Below are 8,490 nucleotides of genomic sequence, written 5' to 3' on the forward strand. Positions count from 1 at the left end.
AAGGCAGACACTCAACCACTGAGCCACCCAGCAGTTCTACATATGGTTTTATAAATTGCTTTTGAAAGCAAAGTCCAGCTCAATTCTCTTTTGTTTTATACAAATGAAAAGAAGAGCTTCTAAAAATATTGCCCATATCTGTTAAATTAAACAAAGAAAACAAAATAAACATGAAATAGTTACAAAAGACACAAAACTCTGTTCTTATTTCTCTGGTACCTCCACAGTAGAGTTAGTATTAAGGGGGGGGAACATAGTATAGTATGTTCAGGCAGGTGATTATTATTTCTGATTGCTCAGTGCAATGGGAGAGAGACTAGAGACATAATAGAGAATTAAAAGGTTTAATATATTTTATTTTGCCCTCTATACTATACAATGTAGGCCTGATTATTCAATGCAGCCAAAAAACTACTGATAGACATATTAATACTTATCTAAAGTTTATCAAACAAACATTTTAAGCAAGATCCTGGAAGTCCGGAAAATGAATCAATCAAATTTGATAACAAAATGTTCATAGAGGATCAAATAACTTAATGTTTATATTTCTGAGAAAGCATGTTCCATTTGACTACAATGTAGCTTCTTACCTTAGCAAAGTAAAGCCCAGTTATGGAATTTGTCAAGGTTATTAAATATTTCCAGGTAAAAAGGTAGAAGAAAGGATATAAAGTACATTTCTGCTCTCCTGTCCTAGAACATTTGACTCATTCTTTCTTTCAACATTGTTTCTTGCTCCCTGGGAGGGGTAAGGCAGCAGAGCTTATGATGGCATGGTTGACATCAGGACCTTGTTTGGCCACATCACATGGCCAGAAAGGAAGGTGGGAATAGCAACAGAAGGCACAGTGCTTGACACATTTTGCTTTTAAATGCGGACATCAGAAGCAAATGGTTGAAAATTGCTTTGAAGGAGCATTCAGTTAGGTAACAAAAAACCTCATATCCTGTGCATGCTAAGAGTGAAAGGCTCTCAAGAAAAGGAAAATAAGCCGAACTTGAAAAGGGGGGGGGGGGGAAGAGAGAGAGAGAGAGAGAGAAAGTTACAGTGTCTATTCCTGAGGATTTACAGATAGTCTTTGTTCCACAACCATCCTCACCTAATCCAGGGTGTCCTTCATGGAACTTTCCTGAAAGAGCAATGAGGAAGGAAGAAGTCAGTGGAGTTGACAGTGCCTAAGCAACCTAGATACCACTCAATTCTTTTTTTTTTTTTATAAAGATTTTATTTATTTATTCATGAGAGACACAGAAAGAGAGGCAGAGACACAGGCAGAAGGAGGAGAAGCAGACTCCATGCAAGTAGCCTGATGTGGGACTGGATCCTGGGAATCCAGGATGAGGCCCTGGAACAGAAGGCAGATGCTCAACCACTGAGGCAACCGCCCAGGCATCCCGATACCACTCTATTCTTTTTTTTTTTTTTTTTTTTTTTTTCCGATACCACTCTATTCTTAATGAAACAAGGTTTGCCCCAAATTTCCTGGGCTGAGACTCAAGAAGGAAATTTCTGATTTGTAAAGAAACTCAGAGATTTGAGCAGAAGATTGTTTAAAAAAAGAAAGAAAAGGTCCAGAGTATTATGCTAAGTGAAACAAGTCAGTCAGAGAAGGACAAATACTGTATGATTTTACTCATATGTGGAATTTAAGAAAGGAAACAAACGAGTATAGGGGAAAAAAGAGAGAGAGAAGCAAACCAAGAAATAGGCTTTAATTGAGAACAAACTGAAGGTAACCAGATGGGAGGTGGGTGGGGGGATGGGTTAAATAGGTGGTGGGGATTAAGGAGTGCACTTGCTGTGATTAACACGGTATGTTGTTTGTAAGCATTGAATCACTATATTGCACACCTGAAACTAATATTACACTGTATTGTAACTGACTGGAATTTAAATAAAAATTTAAAATACAAAAAGATTCAGCAAATACATTTTTGTCCACTGTCAATGTTGCCACAAAAATGTAGCACTTAGAATAATTTGGCGTTTTGCCAAATTTGATGATAAATTCCCTGATTTAACATAAACCAGACAAGCTCACTACTCAGCAATTACTTAACATTTACTGAGAGGGAAAGAGTAAGCAAACGTACTATACTTGTATTTCTTGAGGCCACTAGCAGGCTGCCCAAAGTGTACCACAATGGCATATTAATTATTTTGAATTGAAACTACCTGGAAATAGCCAGTGCAAGGACACTCAGACTCTTTTGTCATCCCACAAGCAGGAAATAAATCTCCTATGAAAGGTAGCTTCTCTGTACCAAGAAGTGAAAGGACATCCTTATCACCAGAAGTAGAAACTTTAAAGCTGAGAAAGCTGCAGAAACAAACCTTGCTATTTTATTACTAATTTACTAACTTAGCCCAAATTTTACTTACTGGAAATTTCACTTAAGCTCTTAAATGCCTGTTTTGTCTATTCTGCCAATTTCTCACAAATTTATTGTCTCTTTGTCTAAAATGTATAAAAACTGCCTGCCCTGTCAGTTGTTTGCATATCAATTTCATTACTAAGCCTGTGTGCACTTAATAAAACCTTGGAGTTTTCTTCTGTTAATCTGTTTCATGTAAATTTAATTCTTAGTCCAGCAAGAAGAACCTTGGACAAAGGAAAATTTCTTCCTCCTCTTAATAGTCTTTATAGGTAAACTATTGCTTCAAAATTAGCCAGTATTTCCAAAAATATATGTGGCGATGGAGTTTAATATTTCTGCTGAGTTCAATATTTCTTGCTCAAGCCCAAGGGAGTGGCATAATAAAAAAGGCAAAACAAGACTCAGTCGGTAGGCTCTAGTTTGTTGGCTATTGGTTTTGAGGTCTCATATCCTAGAGGCTGCTCTTATCCTTGCCTGTGGTCTATTCCGCATTCAAAGGCAGTAATAGCATGTTGAATACAACACATTTTTATGGCCAAAACTCTTAGCAAATTAGAAATACAAGGGAAACTTCATAATTTTACAAAGGGCATCTATAAAAATGTTTTTTTTTATTTTTCTTACTGGAGTTCAGTTTGCCAACATATAGCATAACACCTAGTGCTCATCCTGCCAAGTGCCCCCCTCAGTGCCCATCATCCAGTCACCCCAACCCCCCACCCACCTACCCTTCCACTACCCTTTGTTCATTTCCCAGAATTAGGTGTCTCTCATGTTTTGTCACCCTCTCTGATATATTCCACTCATTTTCTCTCCTTTCCCTTTATTCCCTTTCATTAATTTTTACATTCCCCAAATAAATGAGACCATATAACGTTTGTTCTTCTCCAATTGACTTATTTCACTCAGCATAATACCCTCCAGGTCAACCCACATCAAAGCAAATGGTGGGTATTTGTCGTTTCTAATGGCCGAGTAATGGAGTGCAGGTGTTCTGGCGTTTCACTGCATCTGTATCTTTGGGGTAAATCCCCAGCAGTGCAATTGCTGGGTCGTAGGACAGATCTATTTTTAACTCTTTGAGGAACCTCCACACAGTTTTCCAGAGTGGCTGCACCAGTTCACATTCCCGCCAACAGTGCAAGAGGGTTCCCCTTTCTCCACATCCTCTCCAACACTTGTTGTTTCCTGCCTTGTTAATTTTCACCATTCTCACTGGTGTGAAGTGGTATTTCATTGTGGTTTTGATTTGTATTTCCCTGATGGCCAGTGATGCAGAGCACTTTCTCATGTGTTTGTTGGCCATGTCTATGTCTTCCTCTGAGAAAATTCTAACGTTACAATTGGTGATGAAAGACTTCATGTTTTCTCCCTAAGACTGGGAAAAAAGGCAAGAGTATATGTTCTGATCATTCTTGTACAACATTGTACTGGAAGTTCTACTCAGTACAATGAGGGCATATAGAAGGCATAGAGATATAGATTGGAAAGGGATAAATATGCAACTGTGTATTCACAGATAGCATGACAGTCTATATTTTAAAACTCCTGAGAAATCTGTGAGAAGGTCCTAGAAACTTTGGCAACTTTGGCAAGGTAACAGGATATAAAGTCAATATAAATAAATCAGTTATATTTCTATATACTAGCAATGACTAATTAGAAATAGATTTTGTTAAAGTACTATTTACAATAGCACCAAAATGACACACCAGGGTATGTAGCTAATGAAATTTGTGCAGGATTATTATGTTGAAACTATAAAGCATTGCTAAAAGAAATGAGATGACCTAAATAAGTGGTGAAAATAAATTTCAGGACTCAACACTTTTTAAGATATCAATTCTGTCTAAATTGTTCTACAGATTTAATACAATTGCCATCAAAATCCCAGCCATGTTTTTGGTAGAGATAGATAACCTTCTTCTAACATGTATGTGCAAGGGTGCCTGTGTGGCTCAGTTTGTTAAGCATCCAACTCTTGATTTTTGGCTCAGGTCATTATCTCAGGGTCATGACCTCAGAGTTGTAGGATTGAGCCTCATGTTGGGCTCCATGTTCAGTACAGAGTCTGTTGGAGATTCTTTCTTTCTCTCTCTCTCCCTTTACCCCCACTAACATGTGCTCTCTAGATAAATAAATAAATAAATAAATAAATAAATAAATAAATAATCCTTAAAAATAAATAAATAAATGTATGCAAAGTCAAAGGAACTACTATAGACAAAACAATTTTGAAAGAGAAGAGAAAGTTTGAAGACTCAATATTTAACTTCTAGACTTCCTATAAAGAATTGGAAGGATTTGGTTTTGGCAAAGGGATAGATACATCAGTGAAATAGCATAGAGAATCTACAAATAGACCTACAGAAATATGGTCAATTGATTTTTGAGCAAGAAAATCATAAACCTAAATATAAATCATAATACTATAAAACTTCTAGAAGAGAAAATATAGAGTTCTTGAGACTTTTTGTTATGAAAATAATTCTTAAATTAGACACCAAAAATGCAACTCAAAGCAAACAAAAAATATATATATTTCATCAAAAATATTTTTATAAGACATATTTTTATAATAATGCTTAATGAAAGACACTGTTAAGAGAAAAAGCAAGACAGACTGGGGGAAAAGTCACAAATTACATAAACAACAAAGTTTTCTTAATCAAAATATATATTAAAATAAAGCTACAAATTCAACAAGAAAAAAGTAATCCATTAGGAAATAATGGGTCAAATATTTGAACAGACATTTCACCAGAGAAGACATATATGTATGGCAATAAACACATAAAAAGAGGCTCGGGGATCCCTGGGTGGCGCAGCGGTTTGGCGCCTGCCTTTGGCCCAGGGCGCGATCCTGGAGATCCGGGATCGAATCCCATGTCGGGCTCCCGGTGCATGAAGCCTGCTTCTCCCTCTGCCTATGTCTCTGCCTCTCTCTCTCTCTCTCTCTCTGTGTGACTCTCAAAAATAAATAAAAATTTAAAAAAAAGAGGCTCAACATTGTTAGTCATTAAGAAAATATAAATTGAAAACACCATGTTGAGAAATCACTATATGCCTGTAAGCATGACAAAAATAGATAATTTAAGGTGCTGGTTGGAACAAAAGCAGCTAGGACTCTCATACACTGATGATGGGAATACAAAATGGCACAATGACTTTGAAAAATAATTTGGCATTTTTTAAATAAAATTAGATACATACTTAAGATATGCCTGGGATATACACTTCTAGGTATTTAAATAAGAGAAATAAAAACTTACATACATATAAAAACCTATGTGTGAATGCTTATAACAGCTTTATTTGTAAATGAATTTCCTTCAACTGCCAAATGGATGGATAAACAGAATATCACCTATATCCATAACAATGAAACACTGCTTAGCAATAACATGGAAAATTGTCAAATGCATTATGTTAGATGGAAAAAATCAGATTTGAAAGATAACATACCATTTAATGAACCAAAGTTATAGGGTCAGGCAACAGATTCGTGCTTGCTAAGGGCTGCAGTAGGTAGAAGGGATCAATTACCAGGGGTAACAACATGAGGGAATGTTTCCGGTTGATGGAGCTTTTCTGCCTTTGGATTAGAGTGGTCGTTATGTGACTGCATTTGCCAAAATTCATAGAATTGCACAAAAAGAAGTAAATTTCATTGGATGTAAATTTTAAAACCATTAAAAAATGTAAACCATCATTAGAACATTAGGCAATTTCAGTTCTTTAAGATTTATCTTTCAAGGCTCATTCATCTTTTCTTATGTTCTCTTTCTCTCCCATTCTCTCATTATATTATCTTCCCTTGCTTCCCAGTTTTTTTCTTCCTCCCTTTCTTCTGTCCTTCTACACTTCCATTTTTTTAATAAAACAAATATGTTTTGATCAACTTTGGATCATGAATTGAAGCATTTGTGTTTGACAAATTCTAGTAATTCTGTTTTTTAAATGCTTCAGAAATGTGGTAAGAATGAGTCAATAGAAAGAATATGTTTTGGGAAAAATTTACACTTGCACAAATGTTAAAAATAGTTTTGATGTTATGAAAAGTCCTTAAGGATAAAGAAGATATATTACATAAAAACTTACAAATTATTTGCAAATGCATTTTCAGTGTCTCATGATTATGATTTTTTCATAAGGCTTTCATAAGAAAGTCAAATTTATGTGGCAATGAAATAATTTAATTACATATAATAAGACATCTGTCCAGTTCAAATTTGGTTAGTGCCAAATATTATTAGAGTAATATTTTCTAAAGAAACTGACAATAAAAGTAACCTGATTTCTCATACGTAGTTAAGAGAAAGAAGGAACAAGGAAGAATAAGAATAAGCAAAGCAATTTATTTTATGTAAGTAAAAAAAGGTTAGAATGTTAATGAAGAAGTCCATCTAGGAGAAACAGAGGGTGTGGAATTGTATAACACTGTTAGATATAGAAAGAAAGGAACAATATTAGAAATATTTAAGAGGTAAAAATGTCAGGACTCACTATTTATTGGATGACTTATATTTTTGTATTTACATTGACTAGATGGATTGAACTATCAACTGAGATATAAAATTAAAAATATAGCTGGTTGAAGTATGGAGGAGAAAGCATAAAGTTGCTTTATAAAGTTAGGGATTTGTTGAATGAATATGTGTGATGCAGAAGTAAAGATGATTGCCACAAAACAGACATATAGAACTGTCTGAAGCTCAACACCAGCATGAGGATCAGAAATATAGATTTGGAAGGAATCTTCTTATATGTAAAGTTGAATGAGAAAAACAAGAGTTAAAGTAGGAAATGGAGTCAAAGACTCTAGTACTGGGGTAGGGTTAATATTGATCCTGGAAAGAGGCAATTTATTTGAACTCTGGGAAGGAAAGGATGAGCGTGGATATATTTTAAGAAGTACTTAAAAGGGGGTGAGTTACTGAAAATGATTGGAGCAAATCACAATTCTTTTGAATTAATAGGGAAAGAGTTTTGCTATAAATGTGATGGGAGAAAGATTGAGTGGGAGGGGGGTTGGAAATGTGAATTTTTGAAATTGCTTTTGATAGGAATGGTATTAGTATATAATACAATCCAATAATTAATGGAAGATAGCTTCTCTAAATCTATAGGACCATACAATCTGACCTATTGCACGGTCAGTGTCCTCTATCCATTTTCAGCTTTGGAGAGGTTGAAACTTAAAAAGAGAGGTAGTAATATTTATTTATATATTTGTGCTGACATATAAACAGAGAATGAAAAGAAATCAGAATCCAGGGGCACCTAGGTGGCTCAGTTGGTTAAGCATCTGACTTGATTTGGGCTCAGGTCATGACCTCAGAGTTGTGAGATTGGAACACTGTATAGGGCTCCACACTGAGCATGGAGCTTGCTTGGGATTCTGTCTCTCCCTCTGCCTCTCCCTGCTCATGCTCTTTCTCTCTCTCTAAGAATAAAATAAAATCTTAAAAAAATCAGAATCCATGTGAGATACAAATGCTCAACCTATATAAGTAAAAAACCCAACCAAACTAAACCAAAACAGAGCAACCAACCAACAAATCAACAAACAATAAAAAATCTTTGGCTGAGGGATTAGCATAAAATTATAGTGATTCAATTACTCAAAACCCCTATGTGTCAATATAGATGAAAAATATGAGTAAGAATGTGACTGAGTTGCAAGATATCATATTTGTAATGGGCAGTGGAATATAGAGATTAAATTATTCCAAGTAGAGCAATTCCACAGCTTAATTACTCCAATCATTATTAAATCATTATTAAAATAATGATTATATGATGTAGAAATGGATTTTATTTGGTTAAGGAACTGAATACTTTGAGAGTCTATGGTATTGAGGAGTAATCTGTATTAATGTTAAATTACTATGGGACTATCATGTAGATACATGCAATTGATAAAGAGAGCTTAGTCTATGAGGCTCATTCTATATGAGAATTTCTTCCTTATCTAGTCATGTTGACCTTCAAGATCCAGGAAGTCTGGATCAAACATGGGGCAGTGAGGAACCCCTGCTCTATTATTTCTATCACAAGTAATTTCTACAATAAAAATACTTGTAGTTACATCAACAATCTTGACTA

This window comes from Canis lupus, chromosome 21 (assembly GCF_011100685.1).
Source record: "Canis lupus familiaris isolate Mischka breed German Shepherd chromosome 21, alternate assembly UU_Cfam_GSD_1.0, whole genome shotgun sequence".
Classification (NCBI taxonomy): domain Eukaryota; kingdom Metazoa; phylum Chordata; class Mammalia; order Carnivora; family Canidae; genus Canis; species Canis lupus.